General features: G+C 46.1%; 1 protein-coding gene and 1 pseudogene across 4 annotated transcripts in view; both read right to left on the reverse strand.

Moving 5' to 3' along the window:
* The window catches only part of HECW1 (HECT, C2 and WW domain containing E3 ubiquitin protein ligase 1), a 405,077-nt gene that overhangs the window by 26,289 nt on the left and 362,998 nt on the right, over window positions 1–15,790 (reverse strand). The window lies entirely within an intron of this gene.
* LOC142872893 (60S ribosome subunit biogenesis protein NIP7 homolog pseudogene) lies at window positions 1,409–7,180 on the reverse strand (annotated as a pseudogene).

Genomic DNA, 15,790 nt, shown 5'->3' on the forward strand with positions numbered 1-15,790 from the left:
CTGGTTTCATTGGCTGACTTGGGCAAAGAATAGGCCCTAGGTATTTTTTCATAACTGTACAAGTAAGCTATGATAATGTGGTTTGTTCTTATGTAAACACAGACAGGATGGCTCTTAGCCAGCCTGGTATATACAGTAAAATATATTCCAGAGCGATGAACTATGCTCTGGGATGTGTTTGTATAAAGCACAATACAGAGACTATACAATTCAAATCCAAAACAACAGCTTAAAAAGCACAGATGGGAATGAAAAAGCCTGTATCACTGATGAACTGGTGCAGGGTACAATTCCACAAATGAGAAACCACCTGGTAAGTGTGTGTCTCCGGGAAGACATGCATTTGACTGCATTTGTTGTTAACACAGGCTGAAAATGTGTAGGGTGTCTGACACAGAAAGAAAACACTCTTCTTTAGTTGCTGGATCTAAGATTAGTGTGTCCACCTACATAGTAAGAAGATAGCTGAAGAAACTATCCAGATAATTTAAACAAAAAAGTGTTATTTTGATCTAAGTTACTTGGCACAAGTAAGAGTTCTGAGGATAAATTAAAATGAGACCCCCCCATAAGTAGCAGAGCCCCTCCCCGGCCCGGGGTGCGCAGGCCCCAGGGCCCTGGTCGGAGGCCCCTGTGTGCGATCTTGCAGGGCCTCGGTCACTCCTTTCTCTGCGGGGGTCCCCAGAGGAGTCTCATCGTCAGATGCTGCAGGCCAGCCTTGCTCCCTGTTTGTGGGCTGCCACTCTTGAGGCTGTGCTCGAACGTGGCTTCTATTGCCTCAGCCTCTGCAACCGTGTGGTCCAGGGCCTCTGCTGCCTGCCCAGGTCACTGTCAGGCCCGCTCTCCTTCCTCCCTGCGCCCACTTTTCCTTTGCCAGTAGGGAAAACCTCCTCCGTCTCGACCTGCTGTGTTAGAGGGCCACACCGCAGAGCTGCCTGGGCCCTGGGCTTTGAAGTTTCCTTACTGTCCTTTAATCCGTAGGGTGGCCGGTCCTGGCGGGTGTAGGGAACAGCTACCTCCGCTCATTCACGTCTTCCCCTCCTGTGCCATTCTTCTGCTTCACTTGGGCTGTATCGCGCCTGAAGAGCCTCCCTCAGAATTTGCTTTCCGTCAGCTCCCCGCTGCGAATGCGTCGGACATGCCCACGTGGGTGCGAATTCCAGTGATGGGCACCACTCTGCCTCCCATCACCACAGTGGCCTCCGTCCCCGGCAGACGCAAATGCACACAGCGTGCAGGGGGCCGAGGGTAAGAGGAGACAAGGCGTGTCACCCCTGGAGTCCTCCCCCTAGCAGTGGACGGTGGGTCTCCATAATCTTTTCTTCATTTCAGCCACCTGATGTAGACGACACCCCGATGTGTCAGGAGTGGAGCCTCCCTGGGCGGGGGTGGGGGTGGGGGGCTGTGGCTCTGTTTTGGGTACAATTTAAAACCTCCCAGGAGATTCTGAAATGCCATCACCGTAAGACGTGGTCCTGACTTTTAAAAAACACACACATTATATTTTCTCCCTTTATCTACCAATTAGAGACATGTTTCCACAGAAACCCGTTTAGACCCAAGACGCCACAGGACGATGAACGATATAGTGGAATACCAGGAACCCACATTTATCAGGAAAAAAATCCCTTCTGTGGAGGGTCGGTCAAGCACGGGTCTCCTTGGTGAGAAGGCACGCTCTCTTTTCCCTCAGGAAGAGTTCACAGCTCGACGTCTCAATCCACCCACCGACCACGTGCCCACGGAAACTTCCCTTGGACTCTGACACAAGTTATTTTCCTGTCCCTGCTTTCAGTGTGTCGCAAGTTTTAGTTTTTGGTGTCATCGACCCCTTCCTTCCCTCCTGCCGAAGGGGGAAAAAAAAGTGGAATTGGGTATTTTTTAGTCTGAAGAAAAATACAAGCAATATAGAAAATATCAAATGAAAAAAAAAAATGAGTCCACTCTATCGCCCGAGGCAACATTGGTGACCCTGAGGGGCCTGTCCCCTGGGCTGTCAGTGGGCGGAGCCACCGTGCCCACACCGCGGCGGACACCCTCGGGGCCATCCGCGAATGGAGGTTTTCACCAACTTTAACAGACTGCAGGATATTTCACTTTGTGAGTGCTTTGCTCTTGGTTTGGCCCTCTCCCCTCTGATGGAAACCGGAGTGTTTTCCATCACTGTCCGTCTGCTCCTGGCCCTGGGGGAGCCCGGATCCAGCAGGCAGCCTGTTCACGCTGGGACCCTGGGGCAGCTCTGGGAACCGGCAGATGCCACTCTTGGAGCCTGCGCGGGAACGCCATGCCAGATGTCTGGGAGACAAACTGGATCTGCCGCTGAAGAAAACAACTACAGCCACTTCGACCTTTCATAAAGACGCAGAGGGCAATTATGGCAGGAGATCTGAAAGGAGCCAACATTATTGGCAGGCATTTATCATAGTTCCATCTGGGTTTTGTACATTTCAGTGAGAGTTCAAAAGGGAATGGAGTTTCACACATTTCCAGCACATTTCCCCAAGTGGCTTAAAGGCCCAGCAAAGACTTGACCCTCACCCTGAGTATATGACCGAGTAAATAACCCTTTGGGCTGCATGCCAGTAATCCAAGAAAGACAGTGTGGTGTGCAGGATGACATTGCGAGGTCTGATGTCAGGCTTCCTTGCCTCCGTTTGAATCTGCTGACCTGTGGGACTTTGGGAAAACTGTTTAACATCCATGGGTCTCAGTTTACTCATCTGTAAAATGGGGCTCATAATGGTATCTACTATATAGGGCAATTGCTATCATGCTAAAAGACTTTGTACAAGGACTAGTGGAGGTCAGTCTATGTGGGAGTTTAATAGATTACTATCCATAGACTGGCATGTCTGGTTTCTTATACCAGACTCAGAACCCTAGAGCTAAGCACCCATCTTAGGTTGAAGGGTGAGAATGTGGACTGGACTGCGGTGGTTAGCCTGCAATTTCCTACTGCAAATTTCTGATCTGCTTACAAACAGCATTTGTGTATCACAGTGCCTGTCACAGGTAAGGGCTCAATCAAGATTTGTTGAATGGGGACAGGAGTGGTGGCTCACGCCTGTAATCCTAGCACTCTGGGAGGCCAAGGTGGGTGGATCGCTTGAGCTCAGAAGTTTGAGACCAGCCTGAGCAAAAGTGAAACCCCATCTCTACTAAAAATAGAAAGAAATTAGCTGGGTGTCGTGGCTTGTGCTACAGGTCCCAGCTACTTGAGAGGATGAGGCAGGAGAATTGCTTGGGCCCAGGAGTGTAAGGTTGCGGTGAGCTATGATGACGCCATTGCAGTCTAGACCGGGTGACAGAGTAGAGACTCTGTCTCAGAAAAAGAAAAAAAAATTGTTGAATGGAATTACATTGAAAATTATCAACTGGTTTTATCCCAGCGGAGCACAACGATACAAACATACTGAAGATGTCTGAAATATCGTGCACCATGTGAACCCTGCTTGATTAACTAGGTTAATCGTTCAAATTCCCGATGTCTATAGTAGGTCTCCATCCAGGAAGGTGGATGGAAAGACCAAACTGCAGAGAGTTTTAGGTGCCTGCGTCGATATGTGGGAAGATGAGGTGCGTGTTTTACACCAAGAGGCTGAAATAGCAGGTCCCTCCTTCCCTTCCTGGCTTCCTCTTCAATCTCTCTAGAGAAACTCTGCATGGGAACATGTTTTAGCAGGAATTAGTATGTCATGATTTCAGTGTATTTTTGAACTGATTATTTATTTATTTGTTGCCAGTTGAAAATGTTTTATTTTTAGAGATATCACCTTTGGAATTAAAAATAAGCACTATATTCATTAAAGAAATTGTTTTGTTTTGCAATCCAGGTAGTCTTTGAAATCTCTGTCTATAAAACGTTGCAATTTTAAAAAATATTTTAACAATTCTAAAAATGTTGAGAAGCATAGGAAAGGATAAAGAAGCTAAATTTTTATTTCAGAGTCTTTTTTTTTTTTTTTTAAGAGAGAGTTTCACTCTGGCTAGTGTAAATGGTGTCATCATAGGTCACTGCCACCTCAAACTCCTGGGCTCAAGCAGTCTTCCTGCCTCAGCCTCCAGAGTAGCTTGGGACTACAGGTGTGCTCCACCATGCCCAGCTAATTTTTCTTTTTCTTTTTTTTTTAGTAGAGACAAGGTCTCATTCTTGCTCAGGCTGGTCTCCATCTCCTGAGCTCAAGCGATGCTCTGTCCTCCACCTCCCAGAGTGCTAGGAATACAAGCGTTAGCCACCTTCACCCGGTCCTTATTTCAGGGTCTCTGATTAGTGCTTTTAGCCCAGTCCAGTCAGGTAGCTAAAGGTTCATAAAATAAATTACGCTTTATGAAATCAAAGTGAAGAAAAAACATTTCAGCTTGGGATCATCCCATCCCAGAGAAAGACTGAGAAAACAGTTTATAAAAAGCAAGATCATATAATCAAATTACATTCATAAGGCCCAACACTTGGTAATAGAAATACATAATATATGCAATATAAAAATAATCCTTACCATTTATTAAACACCTATCATTTCCCAGGCACTGTGATAGATGCTTTACAATCATGATTTCCAATTCTAAAAACCATTCTTAGATAGATAGCTAAAGCTGTATTGTTAGTTTTGTGATTTTTAAAACAGAAGATGAAAATGAAGCTTATTAAAGCTGAATGACTTATTCAAGGCCATACAGCTCATAGGTGGCAGAACTGGGGTTTTAACCACACCACACAGCACTTACTGTATAGAAAAGTAGCTGAATGAATGGCTTACTATTGTAGACAAATTTCATTTGTAAGATCCCAGACATGGCCTACTAGTCTGATATGGCAATATGTATCTTTCATGATATTAATAAATAACAGAAAATCCATTGTGTTTTTATCATGAGTTTGGAAAACGAAGTGTTATCACAGATAACAATTATAAGCTATTCTTCTCCTTAGTTCCAAGGATTCAGAATCTGTTACTCAGAACAGGAAGCACTCTGCCTCAAATATAAAACTAGTATACTCGTCACAAACACAAAGATCTGAAACCCCATTTTGGAGCCATTTCTGTATGATAAGAATCCAGCCTGCATTTGTCAGTGATAGAATATTAAACTAAGAAGTCCCCGAAGATGTCACAGTGTTGACAAAATTCAGCATGATGGTGGTGGAGTCTACACAAACACAGGAAACAAAGCTCGGCCCTTCCATACAGCCCAGCTGTAAAGCCCTTGTGATGACTTCTTTTTAGGTCAATGTCTCCTCGTGCCGCAATTCTCCAATGTCTGCTTGATGAAATACCACAATTGCCATGGGGTCTACTTTCCTGCAGTCTTGTGTAGCTTTTGTTACCACCCCAAAACCCAAAGGGATGTCTGCCATGGAGGATACCACCACATCCTGGTACCGAGAAGTATTTTCAGTGATTCGACCCAGACCAGATCTCAACACATGGTTCCCATACAGGAAGGGTTGTTCTGCTCCAGGCTTTAGCCACACTTTATACTTGGCATAGGGTGCAAGGTAATCCAGAGCTCTGATGTGCAGCCAAAACTTGTGGGTCTCAGTGAATTTTCCGAAGCAGGTCCCCAGCGACGCCAGCTTGTCCCCAGAGATATTGGCGGCCAGCTTCAGGATCTTCCCGCTCACGGAGCACGCCCGGTCGTTGTGCAGCCTGAAACAGTAGGTGCCGTCGGGCCTGCCGACCAGCAGCTGAAGATTCTCCCCGATGTATTTGGCGATCTTCTCAAACATTACATGGGTCTCCTCTAAGCAGTTTTCTTAATGGCAAAAAATGCAGTTGGGAAGCACGTGGGAGGAATCTCTCACTCCCAGGCCGGGACTACGCGGCAGGGCTTGCCAAGTGGAGACAGTAAAAGACCTAACGATACCCTGGAAGCACATTTGGATGGTGGAACAAAAGACTTTTAAAAGGCTTCTCGTTAATCCCTTTATATGAAAGTGATACCAAAACAGAGTGACACCCTCAGTGCAGCGCCCGGGCAACGTGCCAAGTCTGAAAAGGCTCTGCTGCGGCCTTTCTGGCAGTTTGATTTCCTGGCATTAAACCTGGGCACCTAAGGATTGTTTCAAGGTGTCTTCTGGTTTCGGTGGCCTTCTTGGTCTCTTGCTGGCCTGCTGCACCACGAGGTCAAGGTATTGGTCTCTCTCTGGTTGATTCTTGACTTCTGCATCTTTTGATAGGTCGCACGCAGCTCAGCACAAGAGACACTCCCTGCGCCAGCTTCAGACATGGGAGACCCAGAGCTGCCCCACCTCCCTGCCGTCCTGCCTGGAAGGGGACCACACAGTGTCCTGGGGTGCACTGGACATTGGTGATAATGTGCTTGGCTCTTGCTGCCTTTGCGGAGGGCATGAGGCTGAGGCAGATGCAAGAACACCAGGCAGGACGGGAAGGTCTGCTCAAAACCCTGCGCACAGTCTCCAGGCTTCAAAGTCCTCTTCCACCGCCATGGTGTCTTCTGGGGCACAGACATCTGTCAGCACCAGCACTCACTGGCAAATCCTAGAGGCTCAAAAACATCTTGTTGGGCACTGAACGAGGCCAGACGTGCTGCTGTCACTGCATCCACTTCTGGATGCCCCAGGACACCATCATAACCGGCTGTCTCTGGAGCCAAGACTTGGTGACCGCACCAACCTATTCATTGCTTACTGTCTGCAGGTTGACAGCCAGATTGTTGGCTGAATTCTAGAAGATTCTGTCTGTAGCAGTCACATTTTCCATCCCTGATCCTTCTTGGATCTTCCCCAGACACTGTTTCCCTGGTAATGGACCTGGACCCCCAAGGGCTAAGGTCCTTTATGGGGTCCTTTGTGGTTCTCAAGAGACTACATGCAGGTTCCTCAACCTTGGCATGACTGACGATTGCTGTTCTGTGCATTATGGGGTGTGGCCAGCATCTCTGACCACCCACTAGATGCCAGTAGTCACCCCAAGTTGTGACAACCCAAACCATCTCCTGACATTGCCAAATGTCCCTGAGTGGTGGGACCAACACTACCTTCTCCCGAGAACCACTGGAACACAGCACTGAGTTGCCCGGAAGGATATCTAAATAGGTGATTCTATTCTCCTTTCTAACTGACACACTTGCCTTTCCCAAAAAGTTTTTTTTTAATAATTTTTTTTTATTTTAGCATATTATGGGGGTACAAGTGTTAAGGTTATGTGTATTGCCCATGTCCCCCTCCCCCCTCAAGTCAGAGCTTCAAGCATGTCCATCCCCCAAACTTTGCACATCTTACTCATAGTGTTTGCATATACCCATCACCTTCTTCCCCCTCCCACCTGTCCGACACCTGATAAATGTTATTCCTATATGTCCACTTAGGTGTTGATCAGTTAATACCAATTTGCTGGTGAGTACATGTGGTGCTTATTTTTCCATTCTTGGGATACTTCACTTAGTGGAATGGGTTCCAGCTCTATCCAGGAAAATACAAGAGGTGCTATATCACCATTGTTTCTTAAAGCTGAGTAGTACTCCATGGTATACATATACCACATCTTATTCCGAAAACTTGAGGAAGGCCATCTGTGGCCCTCGGAGGCAAGGGAAGTCATAAACTCCAAGGCTTTGTGCCCCACTCTGCATGTCTGAGCAGTTTTTCATTGCTCCCTGAATCTCTAAGTGGTCCTTCCTACTCACCAAATTTCATTATAAACTCCCACTAAGTACCTGGGCTGTAAGTCTCTTTGGGGAAATGATGGGAGGGGAGAATGAGTCCTCCTGAATGCATCAGGGGGCATCAGCTTTTCGTAGGGGCTGACGTATGATCTGAATTAAGAAACAGAGCGAGCTTCCTGGAGAATGAGCAATGCAAGCTGGGACAGCAACCCCCTAGGTAGGAAGATGTATGGTTTGTCTGAACAACAGAAAGCGGCCAGTGGGGCTGGACCCCAGAGAGAGAAGGGGAGGAGGTAGAGCAGGAGTTTGGAGAGATTCCCAGGGGACAGATCATGCAGGGTTGAGCAGGCCCTGGGAGGGACTCTGGGTTTCATTGTAAGTATGATGGGAATCCACTGGGAGACTCACTAGGGTCTGTGGAATGCTGGGTTCAATGATGCGATGCGATAAACATGTTACATGAATGATGTGTTAAAATGATCACGCTGGGTGCTGCACAGACAGGCAAGTCTGGCAAGAGTGGGGACAGAGAGACGTCTGGAGGCTCCTGTGACCACAGGGGTGGCTTCCACGAGGGGTGCTAGTGACGGCGATGAGGTCAGAGGAGCCAAGAGGATTTACTGATGGATTGCAGGGGAAAGGTGAGGAAAGAGAGACACTGAGCACAGTCTTGGGCCAGAGCAATTGGGTAGATGGTGGCACCATTTACAGAGGTGAGAAATGCCAGAAGGCAGGGTCTAGAGGAGAAAATAGAGTTCTCTTTCAGACAGAGCAGTCTGTGATGCCTAGTGAATATCTGTGTGGACTGGTGAGTAGGCGGTTGTCCTCAAGAGTCAGTTTCCAGAGCAGGGCAGGCTACAGAGGTCAGCGTGGGGCCATCGGGATGCAGACGGCATTTGAAGCCGTGCAGCTGGACAAGAGCACAAGCAAGTTTGTGTGGAGGGAGAGGCGGCCCGAGGGCTGAGCACTAATCGATACAGCGTTCTGGGATAAGAGGGGCAGCAGTAAAGCACGTGGAGAAGGCATCGAGGTAAGGCGGGAACCAGGGGATGTGCAGCGTGTGGTTCAGGAGGGAGGCTGAGGCCAACTGTGCCAGGTGCCTCTGAGATCAGGTGACAACAGGGGGTCCGAGGGTTGCCCAGAGCTCTTTCCGTGGGGCGGAGGGGAGGCAGAGCAGGCTGGAGAGGGTGGGGAGGGGCAGTGGAGAAAGTGAGCGTGGACAACTCTCTCCTGGAACCATCCGTAAAGGGGAACGGTGAATTGTGGTGAGCGGAGGATGGTGTTAACATCAGAGGAGGTTTGGGTTTTGTTTTTCAATGTGAGAGAAACTGCACTGTGTTCACACATTTTTCAATTTCAACAAACTTGTTGAGTGCCTACTATGTACCAGGTGTATACAAAGATGCAAAGGTGCCCATTCCTTCTGAGGAGTTTAGGGGACAGGAAGGGGACAGACACGGTGGTGCAGCGTTTCGTTGCCATGGAGCAGTGCCGCAGAAGACGAGGGCACAGGACACGCTGTGAAAACAGAGGAGGCAGGTGCAGCCTGGCTTGGGAGGGACAGAATCTAGTCGGGGTTTCCGGACAACTGAGGTAAGCCTTAGAATTAACTTGAAATTAGCTTGGAAGAATGAATAGGAACTAGTCCGCTTGAGGAAACAGGGAAGGGCTTTTCAAGAAAATAAAGTCACATGAGGAAACAGGTGCGGAACAAATGGGGTGTGTTTAGAACAGCATGCGATGCAGAGTACTACAGCATAAAGCATGAGTGGCCAGATGTGGGATCAGGTTGAAGAGAGAGGAGTGGGAGGTTCTGGAAGGTTTTATTTTTCATGCCAACAAGTTCAGCCTTCAAACTGGAGATGAGGAGGCCCCTTTGACAAGTTTAAATGAGGGAGTGACACAGTTGGCTTGGCACTTGTAGAGAAATCAGTTTGCAGCCACGTGAAGGGAAGATTTTAGGAGGGGGCAGATTGGAGGGTGTTACAAGATGTCCAGGCAACCGTGAGGAACATTTTGGAGGAAAATCAGCAGGACAGGGAGCTTTGTGTGAACAGAAGTGAAGGAGGGTGGCAAGAAGTGGCTCGGTGGGAGAGATTGGATGTTAACTTGCAGGAGGACCAAGGTGGAGAGATGTCTAGTAGGTACTTGGATAATAAAGTTTGAAGCTCAACAGAGAGGTCAAGGCTAAAAACATAAATGTAGAGTTTATGAAACTTTGATTACATTGCTATATTTTATATAAATATATAAAGTTTATATTTCATATAGAATTACATCTACCTTTCCATCTACCCATGCATCTACCCATCTATAAAAGAGCATGGAAAAACTTGTGTCAAAATAATAATAGCATTTATTTCTTTTTTTTTTTTTTTTTTTTTTTTTTTTTTTTTTGAGACAGAGTCTCACTTTGTTGCCCAGGCTAGAGTGAGTGCCATGGCGTCAGCCTAGCTCACAGCAACCTCAAACTCCTGGCTCAAGCAATCCTCCTGCCTCAGCCTCCCAAGTAGCTGGGACTACAGGCATGCGCCACCATGTCCGGCTAATTTTTTTTTTTTTTGTATATATATTAGTTGGCCAATTAATTTCTTTCTATTTATAGTAGAGACGGGGTCTCGCTCTTGCTCAGGCTGGTTTCGAACTCCTGACCTCGAGCAATCCACCCGCCTCGGCCTCCCAGAGAGCTAGGATTACAGGCGTGAGCCACCACGCCCGGCCAATAGCATTTATTTCTATGTGGAGATATATTCTCATGTGTATTAAATTTTTTATAATGAGTGTACATTACTGATGTGATATAACTATGTTTATTTACATATAATAAAAGTATAAGGAAAGCTAGGTGACAGTGGCATTTCAGAATCTAAGGGGGTAGAGTTTCAAACAGGAGTTTGTACCTACAGGAAAGCGTCCATTGAAGTCAAGAGAGGCAATAGCTCACTGGGTTTGTGGATGAGGTGGGAACTCAGGGCGCCTGGGGCGAGGGGGGTCCTGCCAGACCAGCAGGTGGCAAGACCCTGGTGCAGAAGAGCTGTGAACAGCTTGTGGTGGGGGGAGAAGGGGGTCACCTGCGGTGGCATGATTGACAGTGGGATTTTAGAGTTTCATCCTCTGACATGGCCTGGTTTTGGGGGATAATGAGGTTGGGAGGCCATGTGGGAGCAGGAGGCCGGAGTGGAATGTAGGTCCAGGCTGCTGGGGTTGGGTAGGTTCTATTCTCTATACCTGACTTTATTGACTTTATTCGGATGTGTACTGGGGATGCGTACAGACTCCCCTCCCCCACACGCCACAAAACCTGTTTAAACATTGCAGACGCAAGGCATGATTTGTATTTGGTTTTCATAGCTTCCCTGTGTATAGAAACAGTTTTGCAAATTAGCTGAGAAAACTTGACGTTTTCTTCCTCTGCCATGAAAGAGCCTCTGCCAACAGAAGATAATGACAGGATATTATCTTCAGATTGCTAATTAGCAACCGAAACCAATGTCTGGCCCTGATGCTGCCAAGTCCCCTCTATTAATATCTGCCCTGCAGGGGACAGAGGGGTGAGAACAGAACGGCTTTTCTTCCATGTGGCAGCCGAGCGTGCAGCTCCCTCCTAGAGAAAACCCTTCAAGAAGCATTGTGTGACCCCCACATACCCTCTGACTATACGCCTAGGTTGCAAATAATGCACTTAGTAATGATTTGATTCTAAAACTTCAATTCAAAGGGAGACATGGTTATTAATAGAAGAAAATTGATCATTCAAAAGTGTGGGTATTTTTGAACCCATCCTTCTGGTTAGCCTGTGTTAATATTGAATGTGTCAATCATTTCTTGACGGATTATTACGATTAACTTCAGTTAATGAGGAATAGGGCTGAGAAGCGGAGATCTATGAAAATAAACATTCTTACTAATATAAATATAGAAAATATTACCCCCATGTTTGATTCCTGCTGTGTTCAGGTGTGTTCAGGTATGTTATCTGGTCAGAAAATAATAACAAAGGAACTCAAAGATGCTTTCATTGACCTCTACTGGGTGTTAAATCAACTTTGATGTAACCCAAACAACTTTTAGAATTTCCATTAATTCATTCAGTTTTCCCATAAGTCATAATAAGGCATCTCCTGTAAACCAGGCAGCGTGCTAGTTGCTGGGATACTTAGTGAACATAACAGACAAGGCCCTCACGGCACCATGGAACATACATTCTAGTGACATTATGCTTCAGGAAAACAGTAGAATTATTTAAATACAACTTAAGTCTAAACTGAAATGGCATTCTGGAATTTTCACACGGAGGGCAAAATAATAATGGCTTTCTTACAGTGTCAAGTCGCCGAGCTACACAAAGGTGTATGTACTGAAACAGTCGGGCTACCAGAAAGGCCTGAAGCTATTTAAGTACTTGGTTCTGAGTTAATTGCACTGATGGAGGGAAAATATGGGATGCATAAGCCAAATGATATAATAAATCAACATGATATTGATGTTTGTGACTGTGTTCTGACCAGCTTTGTTGTTTTGAAGATTTATGTACTGATTCTTTAGATAACAGAATTAATTGATATTCTTTGAGGATCAGATTATAAAGAGAAAGTCCCTGGAAGTCTGGATAGGAGGGAGAGCCAATCTTGGAGACTATGTTTGCTATCCATCATCTGAAAATGGGAAGCCTTTCCCGCCCTCTGTACCCCCAAAGATCCCAAGGCTTAACTGTTCTCAGTCTATGATGGAGGATTTATCTCCTGGGTTATATCATACCCCTTCCTAGAAGCCTACAGTCATTTCCATTTATATTTCACAATGATATTCCTGATCATTAGATTTATACCTCTCCACCAATCATCCCCATTCTCAGATCCAGAGAGCACTGGGATACCTTGATTCTGTTCTCGATTAGATTAAGATTTTACTTCTGTCCCTGGTCCACCTCTGCCTATGCTGTTTCCGACACTTTTTTCGCACAGCGCTATTATTCTCAATTTAGAAAATCCACGCGGGGTGGCTTACATTGGTCCCGTCTCTTTGGTTATTCCCGTTTCTGTTGCTATCAAACTCTTCTCCCTTCCCCTCATGAAATTGAGGCTAAACAGAAAATAATCCTCTATATTTTCACTAATTTGCTTTTTAAACCTCTTTCAATGGACAAAAAGTCTTTTGAAGATAATACATTGAATCTGTTAATTGTATTTGGCATTTTAACAATCAGAAAATGAACAGATTTCCTGGAAAGTGCATCTTTCAGTGACTTAAACCATAGTTCCAATTTTGTTACTTTTTATACTTAGAGTCAAGCCTAAGGATTTTTCAGCCATTCTATTGGCCACATATTCTAATGGATTCTTGCACTTGATACTGTTACTGGAGTGCTTTCATTTCCTCTCTCCTCAAAGCAAATTCCTAAGGTGGGGAGCATCGATTTTCGTTTGTGTAATCAAGCCATAAGGTATTCACCAAAAAGAGTTTGAGTTGACAAATAAGGCATAATTTTTAATCCCCATTTTATGTTAGGATGCTGAAGTAAGGTAATGAAAGAGTCTGCTCAAGTTAATGAACTCAGATTCGTTTGAAACCCTTCCTCAGTGTGAATCCTAACACACTAGGGAAATTTGGAGACTTGTAAATGGAGGACACAAGATCCTTCCACCCCCCACTAAGGGTTGCTTATACAAATTTTGCTGTAACTTCTTTTCCAATATTACAAGCACCCAGGAGGGCTAAAGGTGAACTAATAGCCTAAAAACCTGGATCTCTAGGGTCCCTAATAGGAACTTTAAAAAAAAAACCTCCTTTCTATTTTAAGTCTGCATGGGCACATCACAACCTCTCCCACTCTTCTCTTCCCATCTACAAATAAGGAATAATAATGTTAACATTTGCTTACCTGCCTCACAAGAGAATTAAAAGAAAGAGTAATTTAATGTTAATAGGTTCTTTGAAGATGAAAAGCTCTTCATAATTACTAAGTTCTATTATATTAAAAATAACCCATCTCAAAGATATTCCTCTTTCCTTATCCTCATAACTTTGATTAATTAAAAATAATTATCCTTTCTTAATCTCATGATTTAAGTATATAGGACCTTCATGATGTTCCCACGTATGTTTCCACACTTTATCCAATGTTACCGCTTTCATTTTGGGACCTTTCATATTTTCTAAGTTCTCATGTGTTGGAAAATCTAGTGAAAACCTGTTGTGTCAGCCTGGGGTAGATTTCATTTCTGGGTGTGAAAGTTGCATGACTGCAAAGATGTGAACAATTAGCTCTCTTCTCATACTCTTCGAAGGGCTCTCGGAGCTGCCAGCAGCTAAGGCAGTGTTTCTCACGGGGGTGGGGTGGGGTGGGGTGACCTTTCCACTGGCGTCAGAATCCCAGGGGTACTTGTTAGGATACAGGTGTCTGGAGGGCAGACTCTATGGCCCTAGTTCTGGGAACCTGCATTTAAAATAAGTTCTGCAGTTTCCTACTGAAGTTTGAAAACTGACTCCAAGTCCCGCATCCTGTTTTTATGATGGAAAAAAATAGCCTGAAGGTCAGAAGTGAAGCTTTTTGCCTTAGGCATCACCCACGCATTTTCTACACTGAAGCAGGAGAAGGACTGGGGGACAAAGACTGTCTCTTCTAGAAGCAGAGGGTGGGAAGGGCTCCACGTGGCCTCCTCTCACCCCACCTTCCTGCAGCCACGTGCATCCTTACCTCCTGGCACCCACTAAGTCGAGGGGGGCTTCTTCTTGTCTAATCCCCTCCATGTGTCACCAGCCTCTCCCTCCCTCTGGTTCTTTGCTTTCTGTGTGTCTGTCATTTGTAAGTGTGTCTGTGGCCTGCACTTGTCATTTACTTGTCTCAGTCCTAAGGAAGAAGGGGCTGATCCTTTCTCAAAGCTAGTCCCTCCATTTGGGCTATAAATCCTCTTTCCCTGCCCCTCTTTGGGCTCTTGTTCCATCAATGTTTTGCTCTCTCTTATGACTCAAGACTTTCTCACTCTTCTGACATTGTCTCCTCAAAAGCCTTGTGTCTTTCTAGCTGCCCTACACAGCGAGCTCCTAGAAAGAACAGTTCTCAGGGCTGTTTGTTGCTAGTATTAAAAAAAATAAAACAGAACTACCTTTGGAAAGTGCATGCACAGTACGAATAGTGCTAAGTGCCAACAATAATAATGTCAACCCTCCCAGCCCCCACGGAGCCGCTTTTGGAATAAACACTAGAGAAGTGGAGTTTTGATTCTTCCCAGTTCCCTGTCCTCCTTGCAGAATCACACCTCCCAGCTCCTCGATTCCATGCAAGCCAAGCCGGGCATTGTTTTCATTCAGAGCGCATTTTTGTGGGCTGAGTTCAGGGTTTGGCCCGAGGCTAGTTTCCTATCTCCACAGCTAATAGTGGGTTAGGCTTGGGCTCTGGTGTCCCCACCAGTGGTTAGTGCTGTAATTTTTCCTTCTTGGTCTGTGGAGGACCGAGGCGAGGCGTGCTGTCTGCACCCCTGCACAGCTGCAGGCCTGCGTGGGGGGCAAGGTGGGCAGGTGAGAGCGCACAGGCCACAGCTAACCTCCTGCCCTCCCAAACAGCCCACAGCCACTCTGTGGGAATCCTTCCTGCAGCCAGTTCCCTGAGAGATGCAGCCTCTGTCTGGGGTTTGCCCTCTGACCGAGTCCAGGAGGCAACTGTCGGGAGAAGCAAATGATAAAGCAAGTGGGAGATTCTCTTCTAGATGGACTCAGTGGACTGACTGCATGGAGGCTCCTGCCCAGTCATCATCTGAAGCTCAGTGATGCTGGCCCAGTAACCAAAGAGGTGTAACACATGAGTGCCTCAGTCCATTCCTGCTGCTATAGTAGGACATCGCGGCCTGCATAATTTATAAATAATAGAAATTTACTTCTCACAATTCTGAAGGCTGGGAAGCCCAAGATCAAGGTGCCAGAAGTTTCAGTGTCTGGTGAGGGCTGGCTGTCTGCTTCCACAATGGCATCTTCTGTGTCCTCAAATGGAGGAAGAGGAGGGAAAGGCCTCCGAGAGCTCCCCTCCCCCACCTCTGTCATAAGGGCACGAATCCCCTCATAAGGGTGGATGAATTTTTGAGGGATACACACATGCAATCATAGCAATGACTCATTCCAAGGTTGAAAATGTTTTTATAATTGCATAGGCCTGCAGAAATATTTTTAA

The sequence above is a fragment of the Microcebus murinus genome, chromosome 9, assembly GCF_040939455.1.
Source record: "Microcebus murinus isolate Inina chromosome 9, M.murinus_Inina_mat1.0, whole genome shotgun sequence".
Classification (NCBI taxonomy): Eukaryota; Metazoa; Chordata; class Mammalia; order Primates; family Cheirogaleidae; genus Microcebus; species Microcebus murinus.